At 36.8% G+C, this 16,669-nt stretch overlaps 1 long non-coding RNA gene across 1 annotated transcript; it reads left to right on the top strand.

Moving 5' to 3' along the window:
* Nucleotides 1-3,139: 3,139 nt before the first annotated feature.
* Nucleotides 3,140-6,359, top strand: LOC130469670 (uncharacterized). Its single transcript, XR_008930041.1, has 3 exons — nucleotides 3,140-3,595; nucleotides 5,219-5,563; nucleotides 5,983-6,359. It is a non-coding gene; the product is annotated as an uncharacterized lncRNA (long non-coding RNA).
* Nucleotides 6,360-16,669: the final 10,310 nt, after the last annotated feature.

Raw genomic sequence — 16,669 nt, 5'->3', positions numbered from 1 at the left:
GTACGAGAGGCACGAGGGAGAGAGACGAGTGTGGGGCTGTGCGAGAGGCACGAGGGAGCGAGAGGCAGGCGAGTGTGCACGAAGGCACGTACGGGCACAACAGCAGCGACGAGCAAGAATGCTCGGCTGCTCGTGTGCGAGTGAGGGCTGCGGGGAAGGAGAGTCGGCTGAAGGAGAGAGCAAAGAGGAGAAAGAGAGAGGGTTAATTATGAAATTGTGAGAGGATCATTAATGAGAGGGTTCTTATTTATAGGTTTCTAGTCCCTAGTGGGCTTAGGTTAGGGTTTTGCATTGGGATATGCAATTGGGTTTAAGTTAGAATTGAATACTTAAAAGCTTTGTTGGGTTCACCAACTAAATTGGATTGGGCTCGGAATTTAATTTAAATAGTTTTGAAATACGACCCAATAAATTCCCGACTTGAATAATAAAATAATAAATTCATTTAATTTAGTTTCGGAATTAAATAAAAATAATAAATATTTTATTTTATTGAAAACACACTTAAATTCATATTAAATGCAATTTAAATTCTAAAATTCGTAAAAATACTTTGTAAATACATTAAAATATATTTATAAATTCAGAAAAATATGAGGTATTACAAGTTCGTTTAAACTAACAAACGTAGTAGCTGGAGTTGCACCAACATTAACTTGAAAATGAAGCATGACTTGTAGAAAGATCATAAAATCTCCAACATCCAGCCTTCTATAGCTTTTATAATTGTGTGCGTCAATGAATCCTGCTAGTGTTGGCTCCCTGGTTGTGATTATAACTTCTGATGTACCGTGCGAGTGTATTGGGCTAACTCTACCCACACCGAAGTCTAGTCCTACCATAGACATACCAAGACTATTCAAAGTTGGAAATGATTCCTAAAGGCAAGAGCCACATTATTTCTAAACATATTTGTGGTGCAATAGTTCTTTCACCATGAAAATTAGTAAATACAAAATCCTTGCTAGTGTATCCTTCTACTTAGGGATGACAATGGGTAGGATCTGGACTGGATCCTACTTGATGCAGATCCGTTTTTCACACATGGATCCAGATCCAGATCCGGATCCTCGAGTCTAAAAATTTTGGATCCAAATCCGTGTGTAGGATCTGGATCCACATGTAACTTGTTTTCCTTCAAAAGATATTATTTTTATGCTACTTTTACAAAAAAAGAATAATAAAAAAAATTATGCATTCACCCTATGATGTCAAATATATTCTAACTAAATAAAGAAAATAAATATTAAATCATGAAAAATAGTTAAAGTTCACATTATTTTATACTTATTTATTATTAAAAATAAAATTTTATTTTAAAACGATCCATGGGCAGGATCTGGACCGGATTTGGATCTCAAAAATAAGATCCAGATCCAGATCCTATCCGCCGGAAACGAATCCGGATCTAGACCCGTAGGGTCCAAAATTTGAAGATCCAAATCCTGTAAAAAAAAATCTGAATTCACAAGATCTGGACTGGGTCCTGGATCCATTTCCATCTCTACTTCTAGTTCTTTAGGAGACTATAATATCCTACACAAAAATCAAGCTCAATATAGTCAATAGCACGAGAGTGAGAGAGAGAAACTATACTACGATCTACTACTAATGTAATACTGTTAGGTTATGAATATACAATAATATAATTCATGGGGAAAAACCATAAAGCCAGAATCCAAATTAATTGCCACATAGTCAATTAGCATAATTTAGGTTACATACAATGTGATGCGTGCCTTCCCTAGCTGCTCCCGAACCGAACAAGAACAAGTCTTTAGATCCCCAAACGTTGCCCCTCCGTAGAAAATCCACAGCATGTTCGGATCCGCCTTAGGTTTAACCAACTAGGATTTTACTTAAGGTTTTATGTATTCGGGTTAGGCTATATTATGTTCTCCCTTGAACACAATGTAAGTAAAGAATATGATTTTCAATGTATAAAATTATGAGGGCATAGCCTCATATTTATAGTGTAGGAAATAAGGAATTTGAGTCTTACTAGGAAAAGAATTACCAACCCTACTAGGATTGAAATTCTTATCCAATTAGAATTGTAACATTAATTAAACTCTTAATTAAATCAATTCCAGTAGAACTAGGAATACTTAATGCATAGTTACTTGGGAATTAAGTAATCGGGCTTTTCTTGGAGCCCAAAACGAAGCAACCAACGCAGCCACAATGGGCCACGTTGGTGCGCGCGTGCCTCCCTAGGCCCAACCGCAGCCGCAGCTGGCCAGAGGCCCTGCGCGCTGCAGCCTTGCCTTGGCGGGATGCTGCTTGCTTGGCGGGCTGCTACGCTGCTACTGCCTTGGTTGGTGCTCGCGGCCCACTGCGCTTCCAGGCCCATCGGCTGGGCGCTGGCGCTGGGCTTCGTGCTCAGTGCTATGGGCTTGGCCTTTGCTTGTTGAGCGATGGGCCGACTCGCTTGCCGGCTTGTCGCTCGTCAAGCTTCTGATTCGTTTTTCGATTCCGGAATCCATTTCCGTTTCGAACAAATATTTACGTTTCCGTTAATATTTCCGTTCCGGAAATAATTTCCTTTTCCGACAATATTTCCGATTCCGGCAATATTTCATATTCCAGCAATATTTCTATTTCCGATAATATTTTCCGATACGAACCATGTTTCCGTTTCCGGAAACATCTATGACTTGGATAATATTTATATTTCCGTCATGAACCATATTTTCGTTTCCGGCAATATGATCATTTTCGGAGTATTCTTTATTTTGCCTTTTGACGATTTCAGCTCCCACTGGAACCAAGATCCGTCGTTTCCGAATGATCATAAATGGAGTACTTAATGAATAATATATTCACTTAAATACTTGATCCGTTCACATACTATTTGTGTGACCCTACGGGTTCAGTCAAGAGTACACTACTACAAAAATGGGATAATGAACCATTGCTAGGGCACCGCATATATCACTTATTAGGTTTCTTAGATAAAGAAACCAATTATCTTAGAAGTGTGTTTTCTTAGAAAAAATATAAGAAACCTCATACCTAAAATATATGGTTTCTTAGACAATATTATATTTAAAAAAAAAAAATCAAAGGAACCAGAGATCTTTCAAAACCAGTTTCTTACTCATATATTATATAAAACTATGATTATAAAAAAAGTATTATATAAAATTATCATTTTCATATTTTACGTAATTAATTATATAAAATTATCATTTTCATTATCATTTTCATATTTTACTCATATGGTTGTGAATTCTTATGGGCTTTTTGGATTCCCTTTACCTGCGTAGTCTTGGGAATGAAAATAACTTCTTCCTAAGCCCATTATCTCAAATTCTCTATCATATTTTCAATTTTCTTTAATCTGTATGAATCCTCAATTATATCTCAAATTCTCAATCATATCTTCAAATTCTCAACCATGAATCCTCCTCATACCAAAATTTCAATTCACCAAGAACCCTTCACAGAAAGCAATTCACCATCCGCCGGCGGTGGAAGGTTGACATGTTCTCTTTCCCGATCGCTTCTCCATAACCGCAACTACAACCACCGTCTCCACTACCACGTACAACCGCCATCTCTTCCTCTAGTTCTTCAGCTCCTGTAATTTTAGGTAATACCTCTTCTCACCCTTTTTCCCTAATTATAATTTTACAACTTTCTCTCCTAATTTGTGTTTGAGTGATAATTTGGTTGAAATTTCATCTGGGATCATATTGCTATTTGCAACTAATTGATGGAGGTAGTACAATATTTAGTTGCAATTAATTGAATTATTGTGTAGAGATGTTTAAAATTACATCTGGAGGCCTTGGTCTATACGAAGAGATTTTTATGACAAAACTGAGGTTAATTATTCATTTTCTGTTTATATTAGTGGTATTTTGTGGTATTCCAATTGGGTTGATTTGGCATCTACATTATCGATTGTTTGCTGTGGACATTTGAATTATGTTTATGGTTGATTTGGTTGCTTTACAAATAGTATGTTGGAGCTTGCTCTTTCATTATCCTTTCGTTGCTAATCTAAAACCTGAAAAATCTGTAACATTGCTTTCAAGAACAATTCAGAAAGATAAAAAACAAAGGATATCTGCCAAATTCAAACTAATTTTTTCCAGAAAAGAATTCGAAGTCACTTGCTTTCAGGTAAATGCTTTGTCTTCATTTTTTTTCATTGCTTAGTCCCCTCACACAACAGACAGAGACTCTCCCCGATTAAAACTAGGGTCTTGGAAAAAAATATGAAATCAGATTTGGGGTCTTCCTCTGGCTTGGATTAGATTTGATTGGATACGCCATTGACGAATCACTAGAGTTCACGTGAGGTTGGGTTTCTTGTCCCAACTTCAAACTAGGGTTTCTGCTGAAATGGGTTATTAATTTGGTTGATGTATCATCAATTCATAACATATGAGGTTCATTAGTTGTAGATAAATAGTTTCTGGCGATTTCAGCTTGTAGGAGATAACTGAAAGTGGATTTCATTCGCTGGGTTTTATCTTGGGGAGCAAGTGAAACTCGTTAGTTTCGTTACTGGGAAATATGTAACTTTCAAAAGGTTATTACTTATTAGGTTAATTGCACTTGAGACCTATGTAAATCGATTGGTTTAGAGATTTGATAGTGGTTGGTGAGGGAAATTCAGTACTTTGATATTGGTATCGACACTAGCTACTTCATTTTGAACCAAATTTCATAAAATTGTTTGAGTTTGGCTACTTTACCTATAATCAACATTTATAACTGAGTTTGAGTAACATAGCTTGGTAGATATAGACCAATAGTAATATTATCTTGCGGTTTTATCGTCTATGATTGCATAAGAATTACCATGTGGTTTTTTGGTTAGCCTTTGGATATAATTGCTAAAGTTGAATCCCTACATAGTTTACGTAATTTCTCTTAGCTGCAACATCGGAAATATAAGGAAATTTATCTTTGATCTTGAGGGCTTTGTGAAAAGTGTAGTTGAAGATACAGGAACTTGCGAGAATGTAAGATACTTTTAGATTTTATTTTTCTGCAGTTCTTATAGCCCGGAATACTTAGCGAATGGCTGAAATCAATGCCGTGGGGGTGGGGTATGTTTTTATCACTTTCCTTCTGGTTATGGTAGTCCAATTGAGCCTTTTTGGTTATTTGATGGATTTATCTAGATTTACGTTGAGGTACACAGCTGAATTTTCTTTTGTATATATGCCTTACATTTGGTATTTCTATTTTAAAACTGCAGCGTGGCTAGTGTGCATTGATTTTTCAAGGAATAGTAGAAGCAAGTTTTAGTATGTGTTGGAAACATGAGTGCAAAGATTTACACAGGCACCGCCGCAACTTCTCCATCTATATATCATCAACTACTGGCGCAAAAATACCTATGTTCAAGGGGAAAACAGGTTTCGTGATACCAAAAAAAAAGTTTTCAGGTTCACCTAGTTCCTTTTTTCAAAGGTCTTAAAAAGTAAGAGTGAGATGATGCTGCTATAGATGAAGTATCAGACAGCTGCATAGAAAGATAAAGTGGGGCCTTGATCTTACCCAAGATACTTCTGTGAGGAGGGGAAAAACTTTAGCATATCAGGTATCTCATTAGTCTTTTATGAACTCCTCTCACACTAGTAATTTCTCTCTTCTTACCTTGTTTTCATTCTGCATTTGGATTTTACTTTCTGTACAGATAAACAAGTTTTACTTCACTCATATACAAACAAGAACAAGAAATATTCAGAAAATCAACTAAAGAAAACTCAAATTTAAATTCAAAAACTCTAGTGTAGCAAAAATAATCATAAATTAACTCTATATATTTTCCTCTTTGCTAGAAGATAGAAACAATTTCTGAAACTGAAAGAGAAACAGTTCAAAAGATTTACCATAAATGAACACCAACCCTACAATTATCGCTTGTCAAAATGAGGAATTTTACTTTGCGTGTACTTGATTAGTTTATATCTTTTAACATATACCTATTCTAATCGTTTTTTTATGTCTTGTATGCAGTACTTTCCTCAAGTTCTTGCACTTATTCTCAAGCGATGATTGACGAGACAAGGCATACTTTGGTTATATATTTTTTCAAGCAAAAACAAGTTATCAATGATCAGATTGATGAAGATGAAGAAAATTATCTTCTGGACGTTAATCATGAATGATCTTTGTAGCTGGTGCATATTGAAACTTTCTAACAAATATTTTGGGAATCTAGTAGCAAGTTAATACATTTGAAGTACTTTGGATTTGAACTTGTGATTCGATTTTGGAGAATGTTATGTTACATTAGTTTTATTTAATTTATTGCTTTGGAGAACAAGAAGTTGGTACATTGGTCGGTTTGTAGATTTTTTATGCATATATATAGAGTTGATGGATTATTATTATACCATTGAGCCAATTTGGATACTGGATGAAATCTAACAGGTACCATATAATTTGAAAATATATATCTGCCAATAATTTATTGGTTGTAGCAGCCGTTTAAAATTTAATAAAAAATGTAAAAAAATCAAAAAAATTAGATATTTAATAATTTGGTTTCTTAGACTGCAGATGTTCATACCAGAGGAGTATCAAAGAAACCGTAGATGCTTAAAATACAGTCTCTTAAAAAAAATCAAAGGAACCGCACTTTGTAACGAAGTGGTTTCCTAGTACAGTCAAAGAAACCGCATATCTCATGAATTCGGTCCCTTATTCTTTGTATTAAAATTTACAGAAAATGATCTAAGAAACCACTTTTCTGTCAAAATCGGTTTCTTAGATATATCAAAGAAACCTGGCCAAAACTCAGGTCTCTTGTGCTAAGAGTGTAGGGGAATACAGTTAAACATAATAACATGTGCGGAAACAATCCCCAAATCCAGGAAGCATGTATAAAGCACAGATTAAGCATACTTACGTTTGAAGCGTGTTTTCCTCAGTAATCTGTCAACGAACACGAACTTAGAACTCCACTTGTCGTTCCTCTACTTGGTTCACCGATACGATCAGATCCGTCTTGATAATCTTATCTTAGACAATTGATCAAGAGTGTTTGCTTTTGGAAAGAACTCACTTTGGAGGCACAGAGAGACTTAGGGTTCTCTGAGTCTCTAGGGTTTGAGTATGATTGAATTGTGTTAGGAAAACTTAGGTGAGTAGGTTATTAGAATAACCTACTAACCGGCCAAGCCAATAAGGCCACGACCGGCCAGCAAGCCCACGCGACACACACACATGCGAGCACGCAGCCTGCTGGGCCGTGGGCCGCGCGCTGCTGCTGCTGCTACGTCGTGGTCTTGGCCCACGCGCGCACACGCAGCCGCTTGGCTTTGGGCCAGCTCTGCTGTGCTCGTGTTGCTTGCGTTCCAAGCGCCCATGGGCCTTGAATACTTCGTGCATTCGGCTCGTGGGATGCTCTTCGTATTCGCGACTTAATATCGTTCCGGATATTATTTATCGTTTCGTATACGACGAATCACCGTCGTACGATACGATTTATTCGTTTCGCCCAGCTTACGAATATTCGCGATACGATATACGATTTCGATGCAAGGTCGTATCATATAATACGTTTTCCAAAACTAATTCCCGAAAAGCTATTAAATGAATTTCCGATTCATTTAATCCGGTGATCTGTTACGTGTCATTGGTGTGATCTTGTATGTTCAGTCAAGAGTAAGTTGTGAGCTTAATATTCATTAGAACTCGCTGATCGGAAGCATTGCTCCAGCTAGCTGTTCCGATCACTTGATCTCACTGAATTAATTGTTCGCAATTAATCTGAATCTTGGTATTAGACTTAATGCACCTTGGGTGAGGGACATATTTCCTTCAGTCTCCCACTTGTCATTCAGACAAGTGTGCATTCACATTCCTTTGTCACTTAGTGTTACTTACTGAACATAAAGTAAGATCCAAGCCATCCTTATTAGGTCCAGAAGTGTTTCTCGGATTACAGAGCTCAACTGTTAAACTTTTACAGAAGGTTAAGCCTTAACCATTCTGAGCACGGCCATGCATTTTACAGTGTCTAACTCTCCGAGAGGCCTTGTTACACAACAACACCATATCTTATCAAAGATAGGAGGACAATCCATTCTTGCAATCTATGAACACTCACTTTGATTCATAGTACGCCCAATAACTTCTTTTATAGCCTCCTTTCACGGTGCGACGTTTAGCTAGCATCAAAGCGAACTAATTCTCAAACGAGCAGGCATAATCGCTCATGTTCTGAGGAACGGTTTCTAATCACCATTAATGATAACTACCTGTGACATGACTTTAATCTCTTAAATTGTTCTCATGGTCAATCCGATACAAGATCCAATAAGTATCTATGCAAAAGATTCTGACATCCAGTCACTCTAGTTCAAGAAACAGAACTAAGAAATCTACTTGCAATCTAATCTTCATTAGTCATTGGTCGTCCACCTTTCAATGACCTAGATTAGGGATCCTTTGTGACTTCAATATTCAAGTTCACTTATGGGTGTTTCTTTGTCGAAGAATCCATCTTGACATCCCATTTGAATGATTTGAATCACATGGACTTATCATTTAATACTAAACCAAAATTAAATGAATATGAAATAATAAATTTCATAAATATGAAATGGTTAAACCAATTGTTTTAAACATAGATCTAACAGATGTTCTAAAACAATACTTAGAAAATTAAAGCCATTCTCCAACATGCTTGATTCCCATGGTTGCTACATGTGCGTTGTGTTTCACTTGTGGCAACGGTTTAGTCAATGGATCCGCGACGTTGTCGTTAGTTCCAACCTTGCAAATCTTGATTTCCTTTCTTTCAACGATCTCTCGAAGTATATGAAATCGCCGCAGTACGTGTTTGGACTTCTGGTGGCTCCTAGGCTCATTTTCCTGGGCAATGGCTCCACTATTGTTGCAATACAAAGCCACTTGTTCTTTAATGGAGGGGCAACCCCAAGTTCTCCGATGAACTTCCGAATCCAAACAGCTTCCTTTGTTGCTTATGAGGCAGCAATGTACTCGGCTTCAGTTGTAGAATCCGCAATAGTGCTTTGCTTAGCACTTTTCCAGCTTACTGCTCCGCCGTTGAGGCAGAACAAAAACCAAGACTGTGATCTGAAATCATCTCTATCGGTTTGAAAGCTTGCGTCCGTATATCCCTTAACAATCAACTCATCTGTACCACCATTGTAATACCCTAATAATTCCTTGCTTTTATAAAACCATTTTCCAACTTAAAATAAAGGAATTACTAAAGTATTACCGCCACCGTGATAACGGTTAAGGCTATTACCAGAATTACGTAGCGGAATTAAATGTCAACTAACTTTTAAAAACATAATTAATGAAATACCGAGGCCTCCTACAATTTGGAACCATAATGGCCCAAAACCCAAAGTATAAATAACTCAAACGTTTCAAACATAATTAAAGTAAAGTTAAATAGTTCAAAGTACGAAAACATGCAACTCTCTCGATTATCCCAAGCCACATGATTCCGATCTACCAACCTGCTATTTTATTCTACTCCCCATCAATGCAAGTGCAAATGATAGATCATCATAGGGTCATTAAGGCAAAGGCCATGACCAGAACACACAAAGCACGTAGTCAGCAAAAGCTGAGTACTTACAAGCATAGGGTGAATGGAACTAAAACATGCATCAGTCACTAAGTGCTAATCAACATGCAAAAAGCCATATAATAATTAACAATCAATCATGAATACAAGACTCGACTCTTGACTCGACTCTTGACTCACAATTTAATTAGAATAAGCTTCGAACGGGCCAAAAGAATATCCACAAAGGAAAGGTGATGGGAGCCAACCATACACCAAATAATAAATAATAAAATCGGGCCATACCGAGTGTCGGGCAATACCGAGGGAATTCCTGCGCATATTATAAATGAAACAACGTCTTGTATCATTAGTAGGAGTACGAGCTTTCCGGCAAGACTCCCCCCATTGTTCATACTCAAGGTATATACGTTCCAAGAGTTTTGAAGCTTGTTCTGGTTGCACTTTACGTTTATTAATATTTTATTAAAGGTGAACTCAAGACTCGACAAACATACATACATACAGTTAATAAACGACAACCAAAACAATCTCATTTTAATCCTTTAGGACTTGTGATCAACCAAGCAAGACACTTGTAATATTACTACCATGTTCCTCCTCACCAAAGTGAGACTCCACATCATGCATATTAACATGAGGGTTGAGCCCTTGCACGAAAAATCCTAATTCATTTCACACATAACATTCCCAACTGAACCCTACATGTGCGGTGGCTTACGTGAGCTAACCCTGAAGGAAATAATGCCCTTGGTCCAAGTATGCATTCAATGTTAAGTCTAATAAATGCGGTTCAGTATTAATTAACAAGTTAATAATTTAGTGAGATCAAGTGAGCTGAATGCCTAACTAGAGGCCGCTTCAGTTCAAGTGGAATTAATGATATTAATCCACAACTTACTCTTGACTGAACCCGTAGGGTCACACAAATAGTACGTAAACGGATCAAGTATTTAATGGCATTAAATACTCCATCTATGGATATTCGGAATCGACGGATCTTGGTTTCAGTGGGAGCTGAGATCGTCACAGGCAAGAAATGAATACTCCGGAAACGATGATATTGCCGGAAACGGAAATATGGATCGTATCGGAAATATAAATATTATCCAAGTCGTAGATGTTGCCGGAAACGGAAACATGGTACGTATCGGAAAATATTATCGGAAATGGAAATATTGCCGGAATCGGAAATATTGCCGGAAACGGAAATATTGTTAGAAACGGAAATATTATCGGAATCGGAAAATAATTCCGGAAACGGAAATATTAAATATTTGTTCGAAACGGAAATTAATTCCGGAATCGGAAATATTAAATATTGTTCGTATCGAAAATAAATTCCGGAATCGGGAATTTAATCGAAAGCGTATCGTACGAATTAGCATCGGACGAGGCTCGCTAGACGAAGGCCCAGCACGAAGCCAGGCCATCGCCCAGCAAGCCACACGCATCACCAACACATGCCAAAGCCTCGACCAGGCCCAGCGCAAGCCAAGCCCAGCCGAAGCCATGGGCGCGCGCGGACAGAAGCATAGGCCGAGGGTCATTGTTTATACACATGTTTTCAAGTTTATTTAAATAGAGTCCTAGCAGGATTCTAATTAAATAAATAAGTATCCTAATAGGATTCCAATTCCTTTTCCATACCTCTATAAATAAGGGCCTAGGGTCATTGTTTATACACATGTTTTCAAGTATTCAAAGCTAGGATTTTTAAGCAGAAAAATCAGCCATAACTCTTGCCCATTTAACCGAAAATAAGTAGTACCTTAAGGGCGATTCTAGTTGGTCAATCTTAAGGCGGATCCGGACATGCTGTGGACTATCTACGGAGGGACGACACTTGGAGTCCTAAAGACTTGTTCTTGTTCGGTTCGGGCGCAGCTAGGGAAGGCACGCAACAAAGTGTATGCATCTAAACTATGCTAAATGATTATGTGTAAATAATATGTTTTCCTGGCTTTATGGTTTTTCCGCATGATTTATGAATTGTCATATGTATCATAACCTAACAGTGGTATCACGAGCCTCTTATTATTTTCATAATCTAAATTGCATGAACATGGTTAAATATTACAAATTTGCAAGAATTAAAACGGGTGATTAATTTTCGTAATTGTTAATTAATTGCAAATTGCGTTTATTTAATTATACGTACGCAGTTTTTCGGCAGTTTATTCGTTACTCATCCAAATCGAGTGATTTTTGTGTCAATTCCGCATGTAAAAGGCATTCTAAAATTTGTAATTATGATTAATTTGTTGAAAATTGGAATAATTTAGAATTAATTTGATTTTCATAATTAGTTATAATTTAATTAGATACCTATGATTAAAAACCACCATAAAAATTGTAAATTTATGTTAAATTTTAAATTTTTATGACCTAGACTTGAATCCATGTTAATCGGAAATCAATTGAATAATAAATTTTCGATTTTTCGCCCTAAAATTATGAAATTAATATTATTTATTAATTTGTCATTAATTTTGAATATAAATTTTAAATTTTTTTATGCGATTCGCTCATATAACTTGCACGCACAAAGCAATGGACGCTACGTGTTACCCTTAAGGGGTGTTGTATAGTGCGGGCATGTGACGACGAGCAAGGGAGCTCGTCGCCCATGCGGTACGAAAGCAATGAGCAAGGCCATGGTGCACGAGCACAAGGCAGCAACCCTGCCTTGTGTCGTGGGCTGTGTGCGATGGGCGAATGGGCGAGGGCGAGAGCAAGGCACGAGCAGTCGCGTGTGGGCAGCAAGCGAGCTGCGCCACAGCGCGCACTGCCTCGCGCACGCGTGCGGAGCCTCACGCGCAGCGAGCGTAAGCTCGCGTGCCACGAGTGCTGCGCCAAGCATCGATCGCTCGCGCGCAGCGAGCGCTATTGTGCGTGCGACGAGCGCTGCGCCCAGCGATGGCGTGCGAGCGCTATTGTGCGTGCGACGAGCGCTGCGCCCAGCGATGGCGTGCGAGCGCTATTGTGCGTGCGACGAGCGCTGCGCCCAGCAATGGCGTGCGAGTGCTTGTTGTGCGTGCGACGAGCGCTGCGCCCAGCGATGGCGTGCGGGTGCGTGTTGCGACGTGCGACGAGCGCTGCGCCCAGCGATGGGCTGCGGCAGCATGCTCGTGCGTCGAGCGCTGGCGCGCGCAGCGAGCACCATGCGTGATGCCTTGCGATGGTGAGCAGCAGCGATGCAAGGCAGCGCATGGGCTGCGCGCACATGGCTAGCGATGGCTGTGTGCGTGTGGCCCATGGGCGTGCGTTGCGTGGGATTGTTGCGTTGCGATTAGATCGTTTTGAAATTTTAATTTGAAATTTTCAGTTTACGTAATTTTAATTAATTTTAAAATTAATAATTTAAATTATTTTCTTGGATTTTAATTTTGAATATTGTAATTATAATAAATTTTATTTATTCTAATTATTTTACTAAAATTAAAATTATGAATTAATTTAAATACGACTGAAATTAAATTAAACTTTTTGGATTCAATTATAAATTTATATGAGCTTTAAATTTTAATTAAATTTGTATGTTTCCGGTTAGATTAGAAATACATTTTTATGTTTAAAATTAGTAAAGCATATGAATTTATTGGTTTAAGTGGGAGCCCTTTTTAGTCATAAACTCTTGATTAGGTCTACAAATCCTTAAGGTTAAAACAACTTGATTAGAATTAATAAGGACTGAATAATTTGTAGATTATTGGTGCCCTTGATTAATTGATGCAAATGTTTATGTGATGCATAATGTGTTTTACTAACCAGCTATGTGGGCCATTCATGATAATGAATGGGTGAATGGTATATATTGTATATGTACTGTTTTGCAGGTTATGAAGTGACTAGTATGGCCCAAATAGGATAGAAAATATGGTCTGCGTACCATTAATTTGAATGTAATTGGTCTAAAGTACCAAAGTTGTTTTTCAATTCAAATATGGTCTGCGTACCATCAAATAGTTGTAATTAGTTTTAATTATAGCTTATTCTATTTGAAGAAAATGGTGCCTCCCACGGAGATTTTCAAGACGGACTTTGAAGTTAAAGCTTCAAGATGAAGTCGGGCCATACTAGATCACATTTATCTTATGCATGTTTTAAGTTATTTATTGCTTTTAAATATGTCTTAAAATGCATGAGATCAAAAGCTTGATTATGTTGCATGATTAAGGATTTTAGTTCACTTAAAATCTAACCAACATAGTAAGAGCCTTAAGTTCCAAACTTAAAAATTGAGTTAAAAGGTGCCATGCCAAAATATACACTTGCTTGGATATCCTTTACATCAATCTAGTAATAGTTTTCGCTCAGCGAGGTGTTACTTATTGGTCCTAAAGGGGCAAGGTACACAAATAATTGTGAGTACATGTTAGTTTGGGTGAAACTCAACGATATAAGTAAGGAGTCCTTTTATGTCGTGGAAAAATCGATAGGTTTACCTAATAAGTTCTTAGACGTGCCTATCAACCAAGAATAGTTTCTAGACTATTAGCAAAAGGTTTTTGCTTACCTAAGATGTTTTAGGATTAAGTCGACAAACTGTGCTTAATTCTTCAATGATTTTAGGATCTTGGAATCATTTTATTCACACCTGCCGGAACAATAAAATCGAATAAAATGTAATAACTTGTTTGAATTGCATGATTGCTTTAATTTTCAAGTTATTATTCATGATAAATGTTTAGACTTTGCATGCTTCAATGAATGTTTTAATTATTGTTTATAATTAAATATCTTGCACCGCAGTAAATCCTTTTAGAAAGGTAACAGTAAATTTCCTCGATTGGTAGTGAATCCAAGAACGATTCACGGAAATGAGAGAAAATGAGCAATTTAAAATGTACGTTTCTTTTAGCGACTTTTATGGTTGTTTTCGAATATCAAAATCGAATGGCAAACCAATTGGTGCTTGTGAATTCAAAATACAATGTAGTTTTGAGATCATAAAGCATTGAGTTTAAACGCTCAGCTTTACCAATGGTTAACAACCTAAAATATTTTTTCCATTTAATTCTCGAATGAGTCTAGTCCCTAGACATTCGAGTAGATCGATGCTTAGAGAACTTTAGAAGCTTCTAGTAAGATCATCTAGTTGAAACAAAATATTCAACATAAATTAAAATGGTAAAGAACCTTGTTGGTGACATTGGACATGTCTAACAAAGTATAAAAGTCAACACTAAAGAATTCAATTCTTAAGACTATAAGAAAGGGTATAAGAAATAGGAAACAAAGGAACAGATGACAGGAATTTACAATTCCGTTTCTACCTATAAGTTTATGTTTAAAGAGAAGTGACCTAGGAATCAAACTTCCTTGGTATCATATACCGCTTGAGGTTCTTACTTCGGTAATAACTCAAATAATGGAAGCTAGGCTACACTAATGGCCTACAAGTGGGAAATGAAGCATGGCAATGCTACATTAGTTGTAGGGTCATCTAGTTTGTTTTAAGCCCTTTCAAAGGCTGGAACTTAATGGCTATTTTGTTCCATAATCAACATACCTAAATTTCTGTTTTCAAACACAGAAAGACTCACATTCAAGAAAAACAAAAACAATGTTTGTTTGTTTATTTGAATGAAATGGTCAATTACATGTTGAGTCAATATGCTTGATTAAAACAAACAACTCTTTAAAGAATTTTACTAGGTTCAAATCAACCCCTTGATTTGAGTTCCACTAATCTTTGGCATTGTTGCTTAGACCATATCAACAAGTTAACATTCAAAAGCTCTATTTTGATGGACTTTTGAAAGTTCATTGATTTCTAGATCAATTTAAGACGACTAGTCTTACTTGTTGAAAGTAACAAAAGATATGAACTATTGTTAGAACGCCTAGACAATAGAGTTCAAAGCTAAAGAAAGGTTTTATGACTTTATTATTTCACACAGATTTGAGTGAATATAGGTTTATTTACTCAATGTGATATAAGTTGAATCTGTTTGGCTAGTTCAAAGATTCAGAAGTATAAATCCCACTTGGTAAGAAATCATAAAGATCTAGGATAGATCATGTTAATGATTACTTGAGACCAAAAATGATCATCAATGATTGTGTGTTGTAATTTCACAATCTAGCTCCATGAGGTATGGCATATCTAAGTTGGAATGATCGAAGTCAATTAGTACTTGATTCGATCAATGATGATCATAAAGACTTTTCCTATAATTTCTAAAACAAAATGCTCAACTACCACCAAACTAAACCAAATTCGTCAAAGCTATTGAAAAGTAATTTCAGGATATCTTTTCAATTATATATATCTAAAGAGTTGCTAAACTTAGTGGGAGCTTAGTGTTTGTTATTCAACAAACTAAGGCCCAAGTATAGATATATGTTTCATTGTGATTTATTCAAATGAGACACAAGGGTATTGTTTCTACCACGAATTTTGAGAACATAATGTTTGTTTGCTCGAAATAATGTCCTTTTGGAAATTCGTTTCCAAAATGACAAGTGGGAGAAAATAGACCTCGAAAGTTTTCGAGGCGAACAACAAACATAAACGGACATTCCGGAGGCTTTTCGAAGTGCTTCAGAAAATCCGAACTTATTCTTTAAGGACTTTAGAAGTGGCTTTAAAGAATAGACATCTCTTAGAAGACTTTACAAGTGCTTCAAGGAGAATAGAATATTCAAAGGACTTTCAAGTGGCTATTGATATTCTATTGTTTGATGTTCTATACCCAAGTAGGCATAGAGTTCAAATCACTGAAACTATGAGATTCTTCTATTAGATAGTGAAGAAACATGGAGTTCAGGTCACTGAAACTATGCAATTCTTCTATTAAATAGTGAAGAAACCTACAACTTGCAGTCAAACTATTATCATGTAGATTAATGAGTTTGTGACCTGTAAGAAAGCTATGACGAAACCCAGATTCCCTAAAATGGTTAGAGGCCATAAATAGACTCAAATGTTTTAAATGGTTAGAGGCCATAAAACATAACCAATGTTTTGATGACAAAATTGAAATTTTGTTGATTTGCAAGAATAGTTTCACACCTATTGGTTGCAAGTTTGTTTTAAGGATAAAAACCATCAAACATGGAATTGTGTTCACACACAAAGCTAGATTAGTTGCTAAAGGTTACAAGCAAATTCATGGCATTGAT

This window comes from Spinacia oleracea, chromosome 3, assembly GCF_020520425.1.
Source record: "Spinacia oleracea cultivar Varoflay chromosome 3, BTI_SOV_V1, whole genome shotgun sequence".
NCBI classification, from domain to species: Eukaryota; Viridiplantae; Streptophyta; class Magnoliopsida; order Caryophyllales; family Amaranthaceae; genus Spinacia; species Spinacia oleracea.
This window is presented reverse-complemented; position numbering and strand designations above follow the sequence as displayed.